Below are 22,499 nucleotides of genomic sequence, written 5' to 3'. Positions count from 1 at the left end.
TCTATATACCTCAACACTCCTCCTTCCACAAGGTTTATTTAACTTTTAACATTTTAATTGCCCCAAATTGTTCAAACCTACTCAAATAATGCAATATCTTCTCAAACCAATCCTCCTCTTTCTCACTGACCTTAAACCCTTTCTATTTATCTTCACAGTTAGGTATTCTAAAATTATAATATTATTCAGTTTTTTCCTCCATTGGTTCACCCCAGCTCTTCTGCATTTTTCCAATCACTCGCTATAACCTGTCTGGCTGCAATTAAGATCAGTTTTACCCATTTGCATTCCTCTTTTGTTTTTAACTCGGTACTACTCAGGGTAATAAGAGCCATTAATTTAGTTATTTCCTTGTCCTTCCCACAATCCCCTATATTTCTATACCAATCTGTTTCCAAAATTCATTAACTAACGGACAATCCCACCACACCATGAGTTTGTCTAATCCCTGCTTCCCACGGGAGAAGAACGCTCCATAGGTTAACTCTGCGCTGCGTGAAGGACTCTCTGGCTGGTTGTCCTGAGAGGAGGCTGCTCAAGGGGCTCCCTGTGGCTGGACAGAGCTGCAGGCTGGGGGCCTCATCTCCTGGCCCCACGGATCCTAAGCCTCCACCCCACAACTGCCTTTCTTCCCAGACAACTTCCTTCTTGCCCTCTTCTTGTCCTGCTGAGTTGCCCATGAACCTCCCTGGGGGCTTGGGGTTCTGCTGTCAGCCTCCGAAATGTCGCTCAGACCTTTGCCCTCAGAGTTCCCCACAGAGCCTGTTCCCCCCAAACCTTTTGGGTAGCCCTCCTCCAAAGCCTGTACCCCAGAAGCCAGCTGCTCCCCCTGGACAGTCCCTGCACCCAGTGCTGGTTTTCCGTGTATGATAAACAAGCTATAGCTTAGGGCCCCACTCTCTTGGGCCCCCCCCCAAAATATTATAAGGGGAAAATACCTGGATGTACATTTCCAAAATATAAGATAAAAGACAAATAAAATAGATTATGAGTCTTTGTAAATTGTGTTTCTAAAGGAACTTTTGTTATTGCCAAATGCCAATGTGTTTGCATTGTTTTGTTATGAATAAAAAATCATTTTAAGTTAAAGTTTAGTAATTATTTCACTATTAATATACTTCTTATTAATTGTATCTCAGCTCAACAATTACTTTGATAAAATACATATTTTGTTATGTGCAAATGGCTTGAGATACCTATTAGGTCCATCAATTACCATATAGCATCTATTCAACACACACAAAAAAGCTGCAATTTGTTTTTGACGAAGGACAGCTGGACATAGAAAGGGCCCCATTACCTTCAGGAGCTGAGGGCCTCATCCAACCTCAATCCGGCCCTGCCTGCCTCACAAAGCCCCCTTCCCAAAGCAGGTTGCAGCTCAGAGACGCAAGACCACCCCTCCCTAAGAGAGCCCTTACCTTCCGGCTGCTGCTGTGTGTGTCTGAGGGCTGAGAAGGAGACCTGTCTTATACTGCCGGTCCTGCAGGGAGGAGGTTAGTGAGTGGGCAAGGAAAATCTCCCCAGACCACAGAGCTGAGGAGGAGGAGGAAGAGATAACCCATCCCCGCCCACTTCTGGACCCACACATCACCCCCTTCCTTCCCAGGGGAAGGACAGACTCAGCTCTGGAGGAACTGCCACACCTACAGCCACAGCCCAAGCAAGCCCTGGCCCCAAATGGAGCAGGGTGTGGGTGTGGGTGGCTCAGGGCTGCCCGTCCGCTGCAGTGCCAGACCTTTGTGCCCTTTGTGCCCTCACCTGCACAACGCACACAGTGCTCAGAGATCTGTACTGCTTGCCCATTTGCTACCTGGCCAAGTTCAAGGTGTTATTGTTCATATATAAAGCCCTTAACCACGTGGGACCAGTTTCCCTATGCCCATTGCCCCCCCCCACACAGGTGCCCACTCAATTGCTTTGATCAGCAGAACTGTCACTGCTGCAGGTGCCACAAACGTAAAACCAGATTCAGGTAAGGAGCCGTGTTGATCTGACTCAGTCGAAATATATTAAAAAATATATAATTTGTCCAGTAGCACCTTGGAGACCAACTAAATTTGTTCTTGGTGTAAGCTTTCGTGTGCAGGCACACTTCTTCAGATGCAAATACCAATTCTACACCTGTAATAACTCGGTTCTTCAGTGCGGCAGCCCTTAAACTTTGGAACTCCCTGCTGCTCTTTTCAGTGCCTGCTAAAAACATTCCTGTTTTGAGAAGCCTGTCTAGACGCTTAGAAAGCCAGTGAATTTTAATCTGTTTTAGTATTTTATTTTTTGTATGTTTTAAAAAGTGTTGTGCTTTTTCCTCAGTTTTATTATTTTATCTTTTTGTAAACCACTTTGAGGTTGTCGTCTTTTCAATCTAGCAATGTATTATAGTAGTAGTAGTAGTAGGAGTAGGAGTAGTAATTTATTACTTATACCCTGCCCCTCCCCATCTGGCCGGGCCTCCCCAGCCACTCTGGGCGGCTTCCAACAGAATATTAAAAACATCATCAAACATCAGACATTAAAAACTTCCTAAACAGGGCTGCCTTCAGATGTCTTCTAAAAGTCAGATAGTTGTTTATTTCCCTCTGATGGGAGGGCGTTCCACAGGGTGGGTGCCACTACCAAAAAGGCCCTCTGCCTGGTTCCCTGTAAGCTCACTTCTCTCAGGGAGGCCCTTGATGCTGGACCTCAGTGTATAAATTTTATGACATTAAATAAGTATATAAGCACACTTGCACTCCATGCCTAGAGGGTGAGAACAAAAAGCCACGCTCCTCCTTCCTCTGAGCCTTTGCAGCAAGAGGGAGTGGGTTGGGGGGTGGGGTTCTCTCATCTCTCCACTTAGTGCCAAGTTTCAGGGGTGGGGTGGGGGTGTGATCCCCAGCTCAGCCCCCACCAGGGTCAAAGGGATGCTTGATTCACTCCTGCCTTCATCAGATGCCCAATGGCCATGAGATGCTCTGAGTCACTTGCCCTATGACTCCCCCAAGCCCAGGCCAAGTCCCTCTGGCTGAAGAAGGACCAGCAAGACCAGCTACAAGGCTGGGGCGGGGAGGTGGGGCTCATGTGAAGCTGGACTGGTAACAGCTCCTTGTGCAGAGCATCCACCCATTACGATGCTTTAAAGGTCAGGTCTACTAGATAATGACTACTGGCTGGGATGGCTCCTCCCTGATCTCAGGGTCAGAGGCAGCACATGCTACTGAATAAATGTGGCCAGAAGCCACAGGAGGGGCGGGGCCTCGTCTGCTGGAATCCTGCTTCTGGGTTTCACAGAAGGGGCATCTGCCTGGATGCTGGACTAGATGGGGCCCCAGTGACCTGATCCTGCAGGCTCTGGTTATTGATTATTTACCAGTTTCCCAAAGCCTGAGAGTCACTTGCACCTCACAAAACCAGCACGGTTTAAAAAGCCACAGATTGTTTAATTAGCCGAAGGCCTGAGAGGAGAGGCATGTTTTTGCCTGACACTTAAAGAAATGTAAGGAAGGTTCCAGGTGAGCCTCACACAGGTGAGGGGCCACCACAGAGAAAGCCTGCTCTCTCATGTTCTTGGTGAGAAGGGAAGGGGCTTCGGGCAGAGGCAGACGGCGACAAACCTCCAAGCTCAAGGCTTGGCCCCATCCTGCTCAGCCTGGCAGAATCAGCCCCACTGCCTCTACCCGCACAGCAGCCAGGACGTTTCAATAAGTAAGGGGCTGTCTATGGTGCCCCCCCTTTATGGTCCTTGCCATTCTTTGTGTTTGCACAACACATGGGAGCAAACTGTAGGGATTGGGAAGCCGTTTTAGTCAAAGAAAACAGCTGGGAGAGGAAGTTTTAGTGTGGAGACACAGCCGGTGAGGAGGGAGCGGCAGCTGCCCCCCCCCATGCCTGACACAGCAGGGGCCAGATTGCAGCCTCCCCCCAGCAAGACTGCTGCTGTGTGGCCTGAGCTCCCTGGGGGGCCTTGGGCCAGCTGCTGTCTTCTCTACCTCTCAGGGTTGTTGTGGGGGGGCAGGAGGAAGGGGGGAGCCACGCAGAGCCACCTTGAGCTCCTGGGGGGAAAAGGTGGGCTGGAAATGCCACAGAGGAGCCATCGGGCGGGCCTGGCACCCTCCCTCCCCGCGCGGGGAGTTCCTCTGAGCCAAAGGGGGCTGCCCCGCTCTCTCTGCCAGAAGAGGAAGCTCAGCGAGGAGGAGAATTCCCTTTGCGGCAGCGCCCTCTCGCCTGGGGCTGCACCGGGTGGTGCCCACTCGCGCCCGCAGGTGCCACGGGAACGCCGAGGAAGAGCCGCTTGCCATTCGCCGCCTGGTGGCTAAACTGCGCAATGACACAATCCAAGGGTTTCCTTCTTGCACACAGGACTAGAACGACACCATCGGCCTCTGTCCCCGCACTGCCAACATTTTATTATGTTATGCCTGCTTCTTGGGAGAAAAGCAATGACAAATCTAGACGGCATCTTAAAAAGCAGAGACATCACCTTGCCCACAAAGGTCCGTATAGTTCAAGCTCTGGTTTTCCCAGTCGTGATGTATGGAAGTGAGAGCTGGACCATCAAGAAGACTGATCGCCGAAGAATGGATGCTTTTGAATTATGGTGCTGGAGGAGACTCTTGAGAGTCCCATGGACTGCAAGAAGATCCAACCTCTCCATTCTGAAGGAAATCAGCCCTGAGTGCTCACTAGAAGGACAGATCCTGAAGCTGAGGCTCCAAGACTTTGGCCACCTCATGAGAAGAGAAGACTCCCTGGGAAAGACCCTGATGTTGGGAAAGATGGAGGGCGCAAGGAGACAGAGGACGAGATGGCGGGACAGTGTTCTCGAAGTGACCAGCATGAGTTTGACCAAACTGCGGGAGGCAGTGGAAGACAGGAGGGCCTGGCATGCTCTGGTCCAGGGGGTCACAAAGAGGCGGACACGACTAAAGGACTAAACAACAACAACAAATGTTATGTTATGTTATACATCTGGCTCTTCTGATATTTTTTCTTTCTTTCTTTTTTATGATCTGTGATATTGTGTGTGTTGACGCTGGTTGGTGACCGTATTAATAAATTCATTCATTCATTCATTCATTCATCTGGCTCAGTAAAAGCCTCTTGCCCAAGAATTTCTGTGTGCTTCGCTGTGTACTTGAGTTTGCACTCAAGTCTCGTTTCGTAACCTGTCAAAGGTCATAAAACATCAAAATTTCTGCACTTTCCTAATTTTTGGTGATTGCTCTCCAAGCGGCCAGCCAAGTAAATATTTCGTTCTTGGGTCGCCACTTTCTCGCTCTGCTCTTTCCAAGTTGCTCTGATGTCGCATGCAGAATTTGATGTGTAACAGATAACGGTCTGCCGAGGATGCTTGAGTCACGACTCCTCACTGGCTCCCCCGCCCACAGATCGCTCGCTCTCCCTCAGCTGCCCCAGATCTGATTGTCACTTCCTTAGCGTCAACAGCAGGGTGAAATTAGTCCTCCACCCGCCCCGCCCCCACCGCCGCCCATCTGCCGCCCCAGAGAGAAAGAGGGGGAGCTATTCCGGCCTGAGCTGCCTCTCATCTTGGGGGGCGGCTTCCCAAGTCTGTTTTGACCTAGGGACTGTCACCCTTAGTTGTATCAGAAGCTACTTCCTGTCTCATCCCCTGTTCAGTTACGTTTTCAGAATGGTCTCCCATTTCCTTTATGAATTGCTTCAAATATTGTTGTTGTTTAGTCGTTTAGTCTTGCCCGATTCTTCGTGACCCCCTGGACCAGAGCACACCAGGCACTCCTGTCTTCCACTGCCTCCCTCATGCTGGTCTCTTCCAGAACACTGTCCCACCATCTCGTCCTCCGTCGTCCCCTTCTCCTTGTGCCCTCCATCTTTCCCAACATCAGGGTCTTTTCCAGGGAGTCTTCTCTTCTCATGAAGTGGCCTTAGTATTGGAGCCTCAGCTTCAGGATCTGTCCTTCCAGTGAGCACTCAGGGCTGATTTCCTTCAGAATGGAGAGGTTGGATCTTCTTGCAGTCCATGGGACTCTCAAGAGTTCAAATATACTGCACCTAAATTGGAAGGCTGCAGTACCGTGTTTCAACACTAGGTAGCGTTGTCACATTGGGTGAGATGGCTGCTGCAGAAGCCTTTGTGGATTTAGAATACAAAGCTGCAATAGTAGTTTTGAGCCCCAAGGTGGCGCTGCTGCCCAAAGTCCTTGATTCTCTTAGCCAGGGGTGGGCAACCTAAAGCCCGTGGGCTGGATGCGGCCCAATCACCTTCTCAATCCAGCCCAGGGACGGGACGGGAACCAGCATGTTTTTACATGAGTAAAATGCGTCCTTTTATTTAAAATGCGTCTCTGGGTTATTTGTGGGGCATAGGAATTCATTCAATTTTTTTCACCAAAAGGGCTCTCCTCCTCCCAGAGGGGAGGGGTTGTGAGCGGGAGCAGCCTCCCACGGGGGGGGGGGGGCAGGGAGGTGCATTTGACTCGCTGCTCCTGATTGCGTCTGCTGAAATCTATGCATCCCAGCTGACCAATAGTGCCGGCTGGTGGGGAGGGCTAAATGCGTTTAAACAGCCGCGGCAGCACTCTTCTCCCAGTCTGTTCCTGCTTTCTTCGGATCGCCCACCCTCCCTCCCTCTTAGGTCAGCTTCTTTTTGCGCATGACCTTGCTATGGACTTCGGTTGGTCGCCTTGGTTGTTCAGGGGGCCTGGTAGGACTTTTTTTATCCATTTGGCAAATTGGCACTTGGTTTTTTTGCCTGCCTTGTAGCAACTTGTCACAACTTTCTGGTATCAGTAGTTAGGCATTGGAATTTGTGTGCTATGTTGGAGGATTGGGTATGTGCCGTCATCTACTCCTCCTCTTTTGGGTATTCCATTAAAGGAATCCGGACTTCCGGGTTAGCGCCATCGCCGAATGGCGGACTCCCTCCGAGCTCCGGAGGGAGCCGGCTCGGCAGGGGTCGGGTCCTACCGCGCCGGCGACGCGGGGACCCTTAAAAACCACGGGAACGGATCCCGTGGACATGGTGACTCGGCTGGCACCGTTATCGCCCTCCCGGCTCGTGAAGGAGCCTTTTTAAAGGCTACGGATCGGGCGCCGGGGAGTGGCGTGGTGCTTTGAGTCCTCCGCTTCCCCTGCCGGGCGCAGCCGCATGCCATCCGGCGGAGAGCGCTGGCTTCTTCCAAAGGAAATTCGGACAATTAACAACAACCCGTGAGTAATTGGGCAATCGGGTATAAAAGGAGGAAAAAAGAATTTTTTTTCTGGATTTGGCACGAGCGGGAGGGGATCCAAAAAGGAAGTCAGTCCCCTCCCTGATTGTAAACATGCTAAAACAAGGACTGAGAAACCAAGATCGATTTAGAAGTTTATTGATGACAAAAATTACTAACTCCACGATGTGAATTATAAGAACTGTGCTGGAGGAGAAGAGTCGAGGGTGAGAGGAAAAAGGCAACCCCCCCCTGGGAACCGGGGCGATTCGGAGAACCTGGCGAAGAGAGATGGAGAATTTGACAGCTGTCAAAGGAGCTGTCAAAGCTGGAAAATATAAAGAGGACTTTGCTACAAGTTTTTTGCTGGTTAATTTTGTTACAATTTGATATAAATATGGATATAAACTGTCGGGGAAAAAGAAACAACAAATTGACTTTTGGACTAGAGGATACAAAGTTATTGCAATCCCCCTAGAGGGGTTTCGGGACATTACAAGTGTCGTATGTGGAAAACTACTCTGGGATGTGCATAGGTCTTATCTCCTGGGAAAGCTGCAGAACTGAAATATTATTTTGTCTACAGAGGTGACCATAATACAATAGAATCTTCTATTGAAGCAAGAAAGGAACTGGACGTAAGTTTTTGTCCCTGAATAACAAACCTCTGTAGAGACACTAAGTTTTGAAACAAGAATGTTTTGACAGCTGAACAAGACAGACACCTGAGAAACCAAGAAATAAAAGAGTAAATGACTAAATACGACACGGAAAGAACAAGGGGAGGAGCAACAAAAGATTAAGGAAAATTAAAGGCCTCTATTAGACTGGATTTATGAAGTTAAATATTATTAAAACAACCAAATCTGAAGAAACCGGCAAGATGGACTGAGAAAAATTTGGCTGTGGACTTAAGATCTCCAGGCCGACAACATACAGACAAATGGACATGGGGAATCAAAACCGGGGAAGGGAGGGGGAATCCTAGAATCCAAAGGCTTTGTAACCAATTTTTTGAACTTTTCTATATATTCTATCTTATATTCTTTATAACTTTGATCTTATATGTTTTCGTTTTTTCCTTTTTTAGAAAGGGGGAACTCGTGGAAGGAATGAGAGCTGATCTTGGGGGGAAAATTTTGTTTTATTATAAGACGAGGAGTGATGTTAAGATTGTGTAAATTTAAATTGGTTTATGAGTAAAATATATTAGGCTTAAATTTGGGGATGAGAACTTGTGGAACCAACTTAGGGAAAGGGGAATACAGTCGGGAGGGGAAGGAGGAAGTCCCAGAAAGAAGGCTATGAAAAGAAGGGTCTAAGCTAGTCTCTCTTTTTCTTTCTTTTCTTTATCTTTTTTATCTTTTCTATTCTGTTATTATTGGAAATTTTAATAAATATGATTATAAAAAAAAAAAAGGAATCCGGCGGTCATGGATCCTGTCCGATGCCGGGCTAGGGGCTTGGGCCATGGCACAACCCCGATGATGTCATGGGGGAGCTTCCAGTTGTATTTGCATCAACCAGCTCCTCCCATTGGTTTTTAACCCTGATATGACTCCTGGCTGTGTGGGGTGGAGTCTTGCATTGCTGTTTCATCCAATGCCCAAGCCAATACTACTCACATGCTGTAACCAATACAGTTATGGCCTAATTTTGCCCATTAACCTAAAATAATGTGTCTGTGTGTCTTATTATAATCCTCTGCGGGTGGAGGGTCCTCAGCTCACAATATAGTCTGGCCCACCACATGGTTCGAGGGACGGTGGACCAGCCCACAGCTGAAAAAGCTTGCTGACCCCCGCTCTTGGCTGTGGCAGAAAGATAGGAATGCCTTCCCTAAGAGTTTGCCTTTCACCCCTGCTTTAGCCAGAGAACCTGGATTTGCGGCCTTTTTCTCTAAGGTTGTATTCCTGAAATCTTTCAGTTTAGCAGTTTGAGAAGGTGGGTGGGCTTGCAGTGGAGAGTTAGCACTTCAGTGGAATTGCAAGGGTTAGAGAGGCTAATCAACTGGGTGAAGAAGAGTTGCAGAGTTGCAGACTTTGCAGAATTTGCACTTTTCTTCAATTCAGAGGGTAGGGAAAAATCCCAGGGCTAGCATGCTTGCAGGCTGAGACTTTTGAGAACTTTCTTTGCAGACTATAGGAGTGATTGCATGCATTTGCAAATTTGCTCTAGGAGACCAAAGACTTCTTTGCAGGAAGCAGACAGGGCTGGTTTCACATGCAAACATGTCCTCATGCACAGAGAAGATGCACACTCTTGTTAGAGAGAAAGAGGGCTGAGCATTCATTCCTTCTTACTGTTCTGTCTGGAGACTTTTCTCTCAATCTGGGTAGTATTCAACAAAACTCCACAAAGCTCTCATACGTAGATTTATTGAAGGTAATCAAGGCACATGTAGAAATATTACTGACATTCCAATAGGATGAAGTTCTCTTTGGAGTTCATGGAGTTATGGAAGAACGAATGAGTTCAAATGGCAAGACTGAGGGGAGCCATGCAATTAGGGAGACTCTGGGGAGGTAAATAGTTATTGCACAAAAACAATGTTCCCCCAATATTTGCATGCTAAACGTCTCAGATTCAACCTCCGGAAACTCAAAGTAGAGCTGGTGAAGGTCTGGAGGTCCGAAACCCTGGAGAGCCACTGAAAGGGCTCATCCTTTTTTATAATTTTTTTTATTGGTTTTTCACAATTTATATAAACACAAACAATACACAATACAAACAAACAAACACATAAACAAACATGTATAATTTCAAATCCTTTTTTCTTAAACCTTACTTCACCGACTTCCCCGTACCTCCCCTTTCTGCATCCCAATTTCCAAATTTGTTTCAGCAAATCCTCCCCCTTGAGTTTATCTAATTTTCCCTTGTTCTTTTCTTTTACTTAATCTTTTGCAGCTGTAGTCCCCTTTTTTCTATAACCTCAACATTTTAGCACTCATTAATTTTACAATATTTCTTAAGATAAATTTTGAATTTCTTCCAATCTTCTTCTGCCGTCTCTTTCCCCTGGTCTCGGATTCTGCCAGTCATTTCAGCCAGTCCCATATAATCTATCACCTTCATCTGCCATTCTTCCAGAGTGGGTAGATCCTGTGTCTTCGAATACTTTGCAATGAGAATTCTTGCTGCTGTAGTAGCATACATAAAAAAGTCCTGTCTTTCTTTGGCACCAATTGGCTGACAATGCCCAAGAGAAAGGCTTCTGGTTTCTTGGGAAAAGTACATTTAAGTACCTTTTTCATTTCATTATATATCATTTCCCAGAAAGCCTTAATCCTGAAAGGACTCATCCTGTCCCCCTGGTGAGCTTCTCCTTGGGATCACTGGCTGGCATCTGTGACAGCAAAGAGGAATCCAGATGGGCCTTTGGTCTGACTTAGCGTAGAGCAGACAAGACGGGCCCATGCTGTGAAGAGAGGTGTGTGCAGTTGCCAGCTGCCAGAGTGCAGAACTTCTTCACACAGGACATAGTTTAAACTGTGACTCACCATGGGAGTGGTGGGGGCAGGGATGTGACAAAGGCCAGAGGGATCAGTTCTGGTGCTTTATTAAGAGAACGGTGTAGACTTACAGCCACTCAGCCTGTCAGGTCTCCCAGGCACAGGATGGACAACACGGCCAAGAGAAGGCCCAAGAAAACATTCAGACATTCTTTATACACAAAGCAGCAGACGTCACTTTGGCTAGGACTTTCTATCATTTCACTTGAGCAGATGAGGGGATAGGTGGCAAATACCCAAGTCTTACAGGTAATTCCCCTTTCTGGGTTCAGAGCCCAGATAAGAGCAAAGAAGCAAGTCAGTTCCTTATATCAAAGCAAGTGAATATAAACATTGCTCATTGCTACAACGGCCAATTAATTGCATGCTGTCAGGGTTACTTCCAGATCCTAGCTCACAGAGGATCACGCTAGCCAGCGGTTGTTGATTAAAAGTCTTTATTGAGTTACAGTCTCCATTCTTGAGCTGCTGCGTGCAACCCTACGCCTTATGCTTAGGTCGGCGAAGCTCCTTCTGAGTCTCCGCCCCTTGCGCACCAACTTAATATCCTAGCCCTGCTCCACCTTTTCCGCCTGACAGTTCTCCTCTGGGTCCCTCTGCCCCCCTGGGTCTCTCCCTTCCGGGATTCTTCTGACGCTGACCCCCCTGACTCCCCTGTCTCCTTGCGCCAGGCTTTAGGACCTGGCTCTCTTTCCGGGCTGCCTACTGCGCCACCTTCCTGTGCATTTGAACTTGGCGCGCGCGCCCAACCTTCCACTTTCCGTCTAACCGTCACTTCGCTCCCCGATGAAGGTGTGGCCACTCCTGACTCGTGCCCTCCCTCCTGTTGTGAGCTGCCAGCGCTAGTTCCCAGGCGCTCTTCCTCTTCCCTACTCTCTGGCGGTGACGTAGGTCCCGATCTCCAACTGCTCCCCTCTGAGTCCCCTCTGGCTCTTTCTTCCTGGGGTGTCCCCCTAGTCTCCCCCCTTGCCCTTGCCACTGGTGCTCCTCTTTGTGAATCTTCTGATTCACTGGACAGACTCGGAGATCTCGGGTCGTCGTCGTCACTCATCCTTTCTTCTGCCTCCTCCCCCTCGCTCTCTGTTTCCTCCCTTGCCCTCGCCTCTGCTCCTGAACCCCTGACATCCATCCCCCCTCAAAGCCCCCCCTTCCCCCCTCCCCTCCCTCCGGTGCGGGAACTGGGTGCTGCAGTGTCAAAGGGACGAATGTCGGGTACAGTTCGCTTCCCGTGGCCGGCCTCCATCCGCAGACTCCCGGTTCTTCCTCCCTGCTCTCGTCAACGACGGTCACCTCTGCTTCCATCTCCGTGCCGCCGTGCTCGAGACCCTGGTTGTCCCCGAAAAAGTCCATGTCGGTCTCTCCCTCGCTTCCTTCTGTAGGCATAGCTCGTCCTGGACCCTCCAGCCACTTCCTGCGCCACTGCTCCTCTGGTCGATCATCCCACCAATACGAGGGTTCTGAAGCAGATCCCGAGGGCGACCCCTCCGGGGAACGGGCGTCTCGTGTCGGTTCCTCATCCGAGTCGAACCCCCGGAACGTGCTGGCTGAAAGCGTGGGCGTGAAAAGCCAGTCGTCGAAAAAGTCCGCCGGCATTGGCCTATGGGGAAAGAGGGCATGAAACTCTTCCTTGAGCAGAGGTTCATCTAGAGCGTAGCCCGGCACCCAGCTGTTGGCATTGGCCGGGGTGCCCTCCTTAGCGAGAAGGTATTCTACCCCCTCTTCCCCCCATCTGGAGTCCAAAATCTCCGTGACTTCGTTGAGGCGCACCTCCTGTGCCACTCCCCGTTGCCTGGTTCCCTCTCGGAGCGGACTCGGCGCCGTGCCGGTTTCCTGAAACCTGTGCGGTGCCTTGTAGGGAGTGAGCACCGATCTGTGGAACACCGGATGCATTCTGGAACCCTCCGGAAGCGCCAGCCTGAAAGCCACCGGGTTGACCTGCTCTTCGACTTGGTAGGGCCCCAGTTGCTTATGCCCTAGTTTCTTCTTGGCCAACGACCTGGCCGGCACTGCGTGGGCTGCTAACCAGACCCAGTCTCCCACCTGGATCTCTTCGCCAACCCTTCTGTGTTTGTCTGCCTGCACCTTGTATGCGTGTTTGGCCAGCTCCAGGTGCCGCCGCAGCTGATCGTGAACCTCTTGCAACTCCGACGCGAACGCATCTGCTGTCTGCGGCTCCCCCTCCACCAGTCTTTCCAGTCCCGGGAAGGTTCTGGGGTGCCTCCCGTTGTTGGCGAAGAACGGCGTGACCCCCGTGGACATGTGCTTCGTGTTGTTGTAGGCGAACTCGGCGAGCGGCAGGTAATCCACCCACGTCGCAGGCTGTTGATTCGCATAGCATCTCAGGTACTGCTGCATGATGGCATTGACCCGCTCCGCTTGCCCGTTGGTCTGCGGGTGTCTCGCCGACGCCAGGTTGATCTTGACGTTTAGGAAGCCCATCAGCTTCTGCCAGAAGTTCGAGATGAACTGCCGCCCGCGGTCGGACAGAATAGACCGTGGCAGACCGTGAACCTTGAACACGTGGTCTATGAACAGTTTGGCGGTTTGTTCCGCCGTGGCCACCTTCGCACACGGGATGAAATGCGCCATCTTGGAGAACAAGTCCACCACCACCAGCACGGCCGTCTTGCCCCTCGAGCTGGGCAGATCCGTGATGAAGTCCAGGGCGACTCTCTCCCATGGCTCGACCGGAGTTTGCAGCGGTTCCAACAGTCCGGCCGGCGGTCTGTGCACTGGTTTGGCCCTCTGGCAGGTGTCGCACCTCGCCACGTAGTCCGCGACCTCCCCTCTCATTCCGGGCCACCAGAAATCCCTGGCGACTAATTCCACCGTCTTCTCCTTGCCAAAGTGCCCGGCAGTGGGCGCGTCGTGCAGCTGATGCAGTACCTTGGCGCGAAGTTCGTCTCCCGGCACGTAGATGGCCCCTTTGCGGATGAGCAATCCATCTCTCAGCTGGAACCCGTTGGTCGCTGCCGTGCCCCTTCGCATCTCAGCCATCTTTGCTTGCGCGAAAGAGTCATTCTGCAACGCTTGTCGCACCGCCTCCAGGTCCACTGTCGCCGCAGCGCACGCCCACACTGTTGGCGCGAAGATGTGCATGGCGGCCGCTGGCGTGGCGTCCTCCAGATACTGTGGCTTACGGGAGAGCGCGTCCGCCATGATGTTGGTGTCCCCCGGGACATACTCTATCCGGAAGTCGAAGTTCGCAAAGAACTCAGCCCAACGTATCTGCCTCTGGTTCAGGAACTGTGCCGTGCGCCAGTGCTCCAGATTCTTGTGGTCCGTGCAGACCTGCACCGTGTGCTTGGCTCCAATCAGGAAGTGCCTCCATGCTTTGAACGCTGCATGAATAGCCAGCAACTCCCTGTCCCAGATGGTGTAGTTCTGTTCGGACTTGCTGAGCTTCCTGGAGTAAAACGCTCCGGGCCTCCAAACCCCCTGCGGGTCCTTCTGCAGCAGGACTGCTCCGACGGCCCTGTCCGAGGCGTCTGTTTCAACTCTCATCGGCCTGCTGGGGTCGACATGAAGCAGCTGTTCCTCCGACGCGAAAAGACGCTTGAGTGCCTGAAAAGACTGCTCCGCCTGCGCTGTCCAGATGAATTTCTTTTTCTTGGAACTGAGCGTGTCCGTGATGGCCGCTGTCTGCATAGCGAAGCCTTTGATGAACTTGCGATAGAAGTTCGCGAAGCCGACAAACCGTTGGACCTCCTTCCGGTTGCGTGGGCTTTTCCAATCCAACACCGCTCGAACCTTGGCGCTGTCCATGGCGAGCCCCTTGTCAGACAACTTGTAGCCCAGGAAATCCACCTCCGTCACGTCGAATTGGCACTTCTCCAGCTTGGCGTAAAGCCTATGTTGCTGGAGCCTGCTCAGCACTTCCCTGACGTGTCTGTCATGCTCCTGCTGCGATTCCGAAAAGATCAGGATGTCATCCAAGAAACAGACGCACGTCTTGTAGAGGAGCCCCGCCAACACGTGATGCATGAAAGCTTGAAAAACGTGGGAGCCATTTTGCAATCCAAAAGGCATAACTCTATATTCGTAGGTGCCCAGGGGTGTGAACATGGCTGTCTTCCACTCATCTCCTTCCCGCATGCGAATCAGGTTGTACGCCCCTCGCAGGTCCAACTTGGTGAACACGCTGCCCTTGCGTACTTTCGCGAGGAGGTCGTCGATTCGGGGCATGGGGAAGTCCGACGGCTTGGTGACACTGTTCAAAATGCGGTAGTCCACCACGAGCCTTTTCTGGGGCGTGTCTCGCTTCTTCACAAAGAATACAGGACTGCCCCCCGCTGCCTGGGACTCTCGGATGAAACCGCGTTTCAAATTATGATCAATGAACTCCTTGAGTTCCTGCAGTTCGTCTTCAGACATGGAATACAGCTTCCCTTTGGGCAGCGCCGCCCCCGGCAGCAGGTCAATCTTGCAGTCATATGGTCTGTGGGGGGGTAGCTTGTCTGCCTCCTTCTCGCAGAAAACCTCCAAAAATTCTGCGTACTTGTGGGGAATCGCTTGCAGCGTGCCGAGCAGCAGCTGTGACTCCTCTTGCTCCCCTTCTTGCTGGGGCATGATGCAGTGTTCAGCACAAAAGGAAGAACCGAAGGTCAGCTGCCGCTGGTACCAAGCCAGTGTCGGGCTGTGCTTGTCCAGCCAACTCATGCCCAATACAATAGGCGTGTCCGACAGTTGAGTGACGTTGAAGCTGATGATTTCCCTGTGATTTCCAAGCCGCAGCACCATAGGTGGCGTCTGCTTCACCACTTGCCCCCCTAGCAGCTCCCTGCCATCCACCGTGACAACCTGCAGGGGCAGCGTGGCAGGCAGCAACTGTATAGCGTGCCGGTCGACAAAGTCCTGCCCTATGAAGTCTGCATTGCTTCCCGAGTCGACGGTGATTGGCACGTCCATGGTGATTCCATTGGGTAGCTGGAGCGATGCGGTGAGCCTCACTACTGGCTTGGGCGGGAGGGGGTCCATGGGCGGTAAAATCTCTGGGGACTGCTTCACTGACACGTCTGGCTGGGCCCCAGTGCCTCCTCTTCCAGCCAGACATCGTCGTTTCCCTGCTGTGGTTCTCCTTGCTGCGTTGCTGCAGTCACCATTGCTGAGGCTGCAGTGTGCTTGTGGAGCCTCCGGGGACACTCTTTCGCCAAATGGCCTGGATCCTCGCAGATGTAACACTTCCTGTTCCCTCTAGGAGGCTTCGCTTTCACTGCTGCCGGTGCTAGGGCTCTGGCTGCTGACTGAGCCCTTGCACTCCCAACCTCCATCGGTTCCACCCCTCCCCCTGTTGGGGGCGTGGATTGCGCACGCGCTGCTTCTCTGGGAAGGAAGGAGGAGCCCCTGGCTGGTTCGCGCCCGCTGCGCCCTTCGTCCCTGCTCCACGGACGTTCTTCCAGCCGCACTCCCACTGCCAGCGCCCTCTGAACGATCTCCTGCGTGGTCCGGGGTCTCTCCCCCCTCGCAATCTCATCTTTCACCGAGCTGTTCAAGCCCTCCCAAAAAAGGTCTCTGACGGGAGCCGAATCTCTGTCCCATTCCAGGGCACTGACCAAAGCGAAAAAGCGGGCATGATATTGCCGTACGCTGGCCCTCCCTTGTCTTAGTCCGTGCACCTCCCTTCGGGCAAGATCCACGTCAATGCTTGATAAAAAACAGCCATCCATCGCTTTAATAAAGGCGTCCGCATTTTGGAGCGCAGGATCCTTATCCCTCCACAAATTGCGCAGCCATGCTTTAGCGTCTCCATGCAAATGGGACATGATGAACCCCACTTTCTCTTGTTCATCTCTAAAGTCTTTGTGCAGTAGTTGTAGTGCACACATTACGTCTGCTCTAAAATTGGGGTACTGTTGCAAATTCCCATCGAAGTGCGAGACCAGACTGCCTGTGCGTCTCCCCAACCCAATCCCCTCTGATTTGGGTGTCTGTTGCCCCTGCTTCGTAAGCACGTCCAACCTGACCTGGAGATCCCTGTAGGCGGCCGCTGCGTCCTCCTCTCTCTTCCTGGACGCCACCGCCTCGGCAGTCAGTCGTGAAACCGCGTCTCTGAGTTCCGTTATTTGCTGTTCGGCCGTCATATTGTCTACCGTTCGTGAGCTTTCTTGTAGGCACCCGCTTTCCCTCCTCTCCGCGAGGTCGTGGATGTCCACAATTTGAAGAGAAGGAGCTTACTGTCAGGGTTACTTCCAGATCCTAGCTCACAGAGGATCACGCTAGCCAGCGGTTGTTGATTAAAAGTCTTTATTGAGTTACAGTCTCCATTCTTGAGCTGCTGCGTGCAACCCTACGCCTTATGCTTAGGTCGGCGAAGCTCCTTCTGAGTCTCCGCCCCTTGCGCACCAACTTAATATCCTAGCCCTGCTCCACCTTTTCCGCCTGACAGTTCTCCTCTGGGTCCCTCTGCCCCCCTGGGTCTCTTCCTTCCGGGATTCTTCTGACGCTGACCCCCCGGACCCTTCTGTCTCCTTGCGCCGGGCTTTAGGACCTGGCTCCCTTTCCGGGCTGCCTACTGCGCCACCTTCCTGTGCATTTGAACTTGGCGCGCGCGCCCAACCTTCCACTTTCCGTCTAACCGTCACTTCGCTCCCCGATGAAGGTGTGGCCACTCCTGACTCGTGCCCTCCCTCCTGTTGTGAGCTGCCAGCGCTAGTTCCCAGGCGCTCTTCCTCTTCCCTACTCTCTGGCGGTGACGTAGGTCCCGATCTCCAACTGCTCCCCTCTGAGTCCCCTCTGGCTCTTTCTTCCTGGGGTGTCCCCCTAGTCTCCCCCCTTGCCCTTGCCACTGGTGCTCCTCTTTGTGAATCTTCTGATTCACTGGACAGACTCGGAGATCTCGGGTCGTCGTCGTCACTCATCCTTTCTTCTGCCTCCTCCCCCTCGCTCTCTGTTTCCTCCCTTGCCCTCGCCTCTGCTCCTGAACCCCTGACACATGCTAAAGCAACATAATTAAAAATAAAATAAAACATCCACAAACATTAAGAGTATTTTGAAACAATTTCTATACCCTCACAGAGAATTCACAAGGCTGCCAGGAATGATATCTTTCAGCCGCTGGATACCTGGGCCAACAGGAATGCTTCCAAATCTCCACCGAAGTGAGTAATGAGGGAGGCAGACACACTTCCAGAGAGGGCAATCCACAAATGGGGAGCCACCACCAAGAAGGCCCTGTCCCTGGTCAATGCCAATGGGGCAGAGTGCAGAGGCAGCAGCACCCACAAGGCCTCACCTGCCTGGGAGCGCCAGAGAATGTGCCCTTTAAGGCACTTGGATCCCACGCCACTTAGGGCTTTGCTAGTCTCATATTCTTACTTATTAATGAAGGAACAGGCTGCCCCACTTACCAACCTAGCAGCTGCATTCTGCACCAGCTGCAGCCTCTGGACTGCCTTCAAGGGCATAGAGGCCTTTGCAGTGGTCCAGCCAGACATCACCAGCACATGGACAACGGAGGCCAGGCAATTCCAATCCAGAAATGACTGCAGCTGGCAAATAAGTTGGGCATAAGCACCCCAAACGTGATCCACCTGGAGTAGGAATCGGCAAGCCACTCCAGTATCCCTGCCAAGAAAACTCCATGGACAAAGACAACAGGCATATAAAAGTTATGACACTGGAAGATGAGCCCCTCAGGTCGGAAGGTGTCCAACATGCTACTGGGGAAGAGCGGAGGACAAGTACAAGTAGATCCAGAGCTGATGAAGCGGCTGGGCCAAAGCCGAAAGGACGCTCAGTTGTGGATATGCATGGAAGCGAAAGGAAAGTCCAATGCTGTAAAGAAAAATATTGCATAGGAACCTGGAATGTAAGAACCATGAACCTGGGTAAGTTGGATGTGGTCAAAAATGAGATGGCAAGAATAAATATTGACATCCTGGGCATCAGTGAGCTAAAATGGACGGGAATGGGCGAATTCAGTTCGGATGACTACCATATCTACTACTGTGGGCAAGAAACCCGTAAGAGAAATGGAGTGGCCCTCATAGTCAACAAAAGAGTGGCGAAAGCTGTACTGGGATGCAGTCTCAAAAATGATAGAATGATCTCGATACGAATCCAAGGCAGACCTTTTAACATCACAGTAATCCAAGTTTATGCACCAACTACTGGTGCTGAAGAAACTGAAATCGACCAGTTCTATGAAGACTTACAAAACCTTATCGAAGTGACACCAAAGAAGGATGTTCTTCTCATTATAGGGGATTGGAATGCTAAAGTAGGGAATCAAGAGATAAAAGGAACAACTGGCAAGTTTGGCCTTGGAGATCAAAACGAAGCAGGGCAAAGGCTAATAGAGTTCTGTCAAGAGAACAAGCTGGTCATCACAAACACGCTTTTCCAACAACACAAGAGACGACTCTACACATGGACATCCCCAGATGGGCAACATCGAAATCAGATTGATTATATTCTCTGCAGCCAAAGATGGAGAAGCTCTATACAGTCAGCAAAAACAAGACCTGGAGCTGACTGTGGCTCAGATCATCAGCTCCTTATAGCAAAATTCAAGCTTAAACTGAAGAAAGTAGGAAAAACCACTGGACAGGTAAGATACAATCTAAACCAAATCCCTTATGAATACACAGTGGAAGTGAGGAACAGGTTTAAGGATTTAGATTTGCTGGACAGAGTGCCTGAAGAACTATGGATGGAGGCTCGCAACATTATACAGGAGGCAGCAACTAAAACCATCCCAATGAAAAAGAAATGCAAGAAAGCAAAGTAGCTGTCCAACGAGGCCTTACAAATAGCGGGGGAGAGAAGGCAAGCAAAATGCGAGGGAGATAGTGAAAGATACAGGAAATTGAATGCAGATTTCCAAAGAACAGCAAGGAGAGACAAGAAGGCCTTCTTAAACGAGCAATGCAAAGAAATAGAGGAAAGCAACAGAACGGGAAGAACCAGAGATCTGTTCAAGAAAATCGGAAATATGAAAGGAACATTTCGTACAAAGATTACCATAATAAAGGACAAAAGTGGTAAAGATCTAACTGAAGCAGAAGACATCAAGAAGAGGTGGCAAGAATACACAGAGGAATTATACCAGAAAGATATGGATGTCTCGTACACCCCAGGTAGTGTGGTTGCTGACCTTGAGCCAGACATCCTGGAGAGTGAAGTCAAATGGGCCTTAGAAAGCACTGCAAATAACAAGGCCAGTGGAAGTGATGGTATTCCAGCTGAACTGTTTAAAATTTTAAAAGATGATGCTGTTAAGGTGCTACACTCAATATGCCAGCAAGTTTGGAAAACTCAGCAGTGGCCAGAGGATTGGAGAAGATCAGTCTACATCCCAATCCCAAAGAAAGGCAGTGCCAAAGAATGCTCCAACTACCGCACAATTTCACTCATTTCACACGCTAGCAAGGTTATGCTTAAAATTCTACAAGGAAGGCTCAAGCAGTATGTGGACCGAGAACTCCCAGAAGTGCAAGCTGGATTTAGAAGAGGCAGAGGAACCAGAGACCAAATTGCAAACATGCGCTGGATAATGGAGAAAGCTAGAGAGTTCCAGAAAGACATCTACTTCTGCTTCATTGACTATGCAAAAGCCTTTGACTGTGTTGACCACAGCAAACTATGGCAAGTTCTTAAAGAAATGGGAGTGCCTGATCACCTCATCTGTCTCCTGCGAAATCTCTATGTGGGACAAGAAGCTACAGTTAGAACTGGATATGGAACAACTGATTGGTTCCAAATTGGGAAAGGAGTACGGCAAGGCTGTATATTGTCTCCCTGCTTATTTAACTTATATGCAGAATTCATCATGCGAAAGGCTGGGCTGGATGAATCCCAAGCCGGAATTAAGATTGCCGGAAGAAATATCAACAACCTCAGATATGCAGATGACACAACCTTGATGGCAGAAAGTGAAGAGGAATTAAAGGACCTTTTAATGAGGGTGAAAGAGGAGAGCGCAAAATATGGTCTGAAGCTCAACATCAAAAAAACGAAGATCATGGCCACTGGGCCCATCACCTCCTGGCAAATAGATGGGGAAGAAATGGAGGCAGTGAGAGATTTGACTTTCTTGGGCTCCATGATCAGTGCAGATGGTGACAGCAGTCACGAAATTAAAAGACGCCTGCTCCTTGGGAGAAAGGCGATGGCAAACCTAGACAACATCTTAAAAAGCAGAGACATCACCTTGCCAACAATGGTCCGTATAGTAAAAGCCATGGTTTTCCCAGTAGTGATGTATGGAAGTGAGAGCTGGACCATAAAGAAGGCTGATCGCCGAAGAATTGATGCTTTTGAATTATGGTGCTGGAGGAGACTCTTGAGAGTCCCATGGACTGCAAGAAGATCAAACCTCTCCATTCTGAAGGAAATCAGCCCTGAGTGCTCACTGGAAGGACAGATCGTGAAGCTGAGGCTCCAATACCTTGGCCACCTCATGAGAAGAGAGGACTCCCTGGAAAAGACCCTGATGTTGGGAAAGATGGAGGGCACAAGGAGAAGGGGACGACAGAGAATGAGATGGTTGGATGGTGTTCTTGAAGCTACTAGCATGAGTTTGATCAAACTGCGGGAGGCAGTGGAGGACAGAAGTGCCTGGCGTGCTCTGGTCCATGGGGTCACGAAGAGTCGGACACGACTAAACGACTAAACAACAACAAAGCACCCCAAGGATGGGGACTGCCGTGACAAGTTGGAATCCAGGAGCACCCCCAAGCTACAAACCTCTTCTACAACCCCGCCCACCTCCAGGACAGGTCACCCACCTAATTCCCACGCATAAGAAGTGTCTGTGTGACAGATACGTGATGGAGATGTGGCTCAGGAGGAGGCACAAGTCTGAGTCGCATATTCCGGGCACCCCCTGAAACCAGGAATTTCTGGGTTAAAATAGTTAACAAGATTAAAATAATTTCTGGAATTTTGTTATGTCTTAAGAGGTGTCCAAGTTCATAACAAGCAAACAATTTTCCAAAATATTTAGCCTATTATCATTCAGTTAATTACCACTGGGTAATTAAAGACGTGCATGGAATATGCCATCTTCTCCCTGTCTTTTCTTCTTCTCTGGTGATCCCTCATAGCCCAGTAAGATGGTCTTCCATGAACATGGTCTTAGCAGTGAGTCTGTAAGTGACTGTGGAGGCCAATTCTGGATCCACACGTCCTTCTACATTGGAGACATAGGTTTCCAGGCAGGAGTTGATCATGGTGAGGGTTTCCCAAGTGTGCCTTCCTCTTAGCACGTTTCTCCCTTGCGTCCTGAGTTCGAGTGTCTTCAAAGCCCAGGACCCCTTGGGCTACTTGGACTGGCAGCAGCTCACCAGGGAGAGGTTCCTTTCCTCCCCCCTCCTCCCTGGGAGCCATTCTAGGTCCCACTCGTGGCTTAGGAAGCTCCCAGTGTTCTGGGACTGGAGTGAGAGACAGGGAAGGCTCCCTTCCCCCGTTTTCCTATGGGGCAGTCCATTTCCTGAGGACCCCCCCCACCCGCCCACAGTGCCCTTTGGCTACTCCCAGCCGCCCCTCCAGGAATATCCTCCGTGGCAGAATGACTCCCTCACGGGGTCCAATTGCACTGACATTTTTTTAAAGGCGCGCACTTCGGATGGGCTTTTCGGAGCACCGAGCGAATTTTGCAGTGTTTGCGCAGAGCTCTCGCCTGTTGTGTTTGAAATTTCACAGCAGTTTTCGATCTTACATTTGCCAGGCACATGGAAAAACTGCTGCCATTTTATTTTTAACAAACGAACAAATCAACCAATACGTGGCAGACAGTCTCTGCCCGCCGTTTGCTCGCGGTCAGAGGCCCAGCGTGGTCCTAAAGCAGGAAGCCGGACGCTGCTGCTCCCGTTTGCAG

Source organism: Podarcis vaucheri (genome assembly GCF_965113315.1).
Source record: "Podarcis vaucheri genome assembly, chromosome: 9".
In the NCBI taxonomy this organism is placed as follows: Eukaryota; Metazoa; Chordata; class Lepidosauria; order Squamata; family Lacertidae; genus Podarcis; species Podarcis vaucheri.
This window is presented reverse-complemented; position numbering follows the sequence as displayed.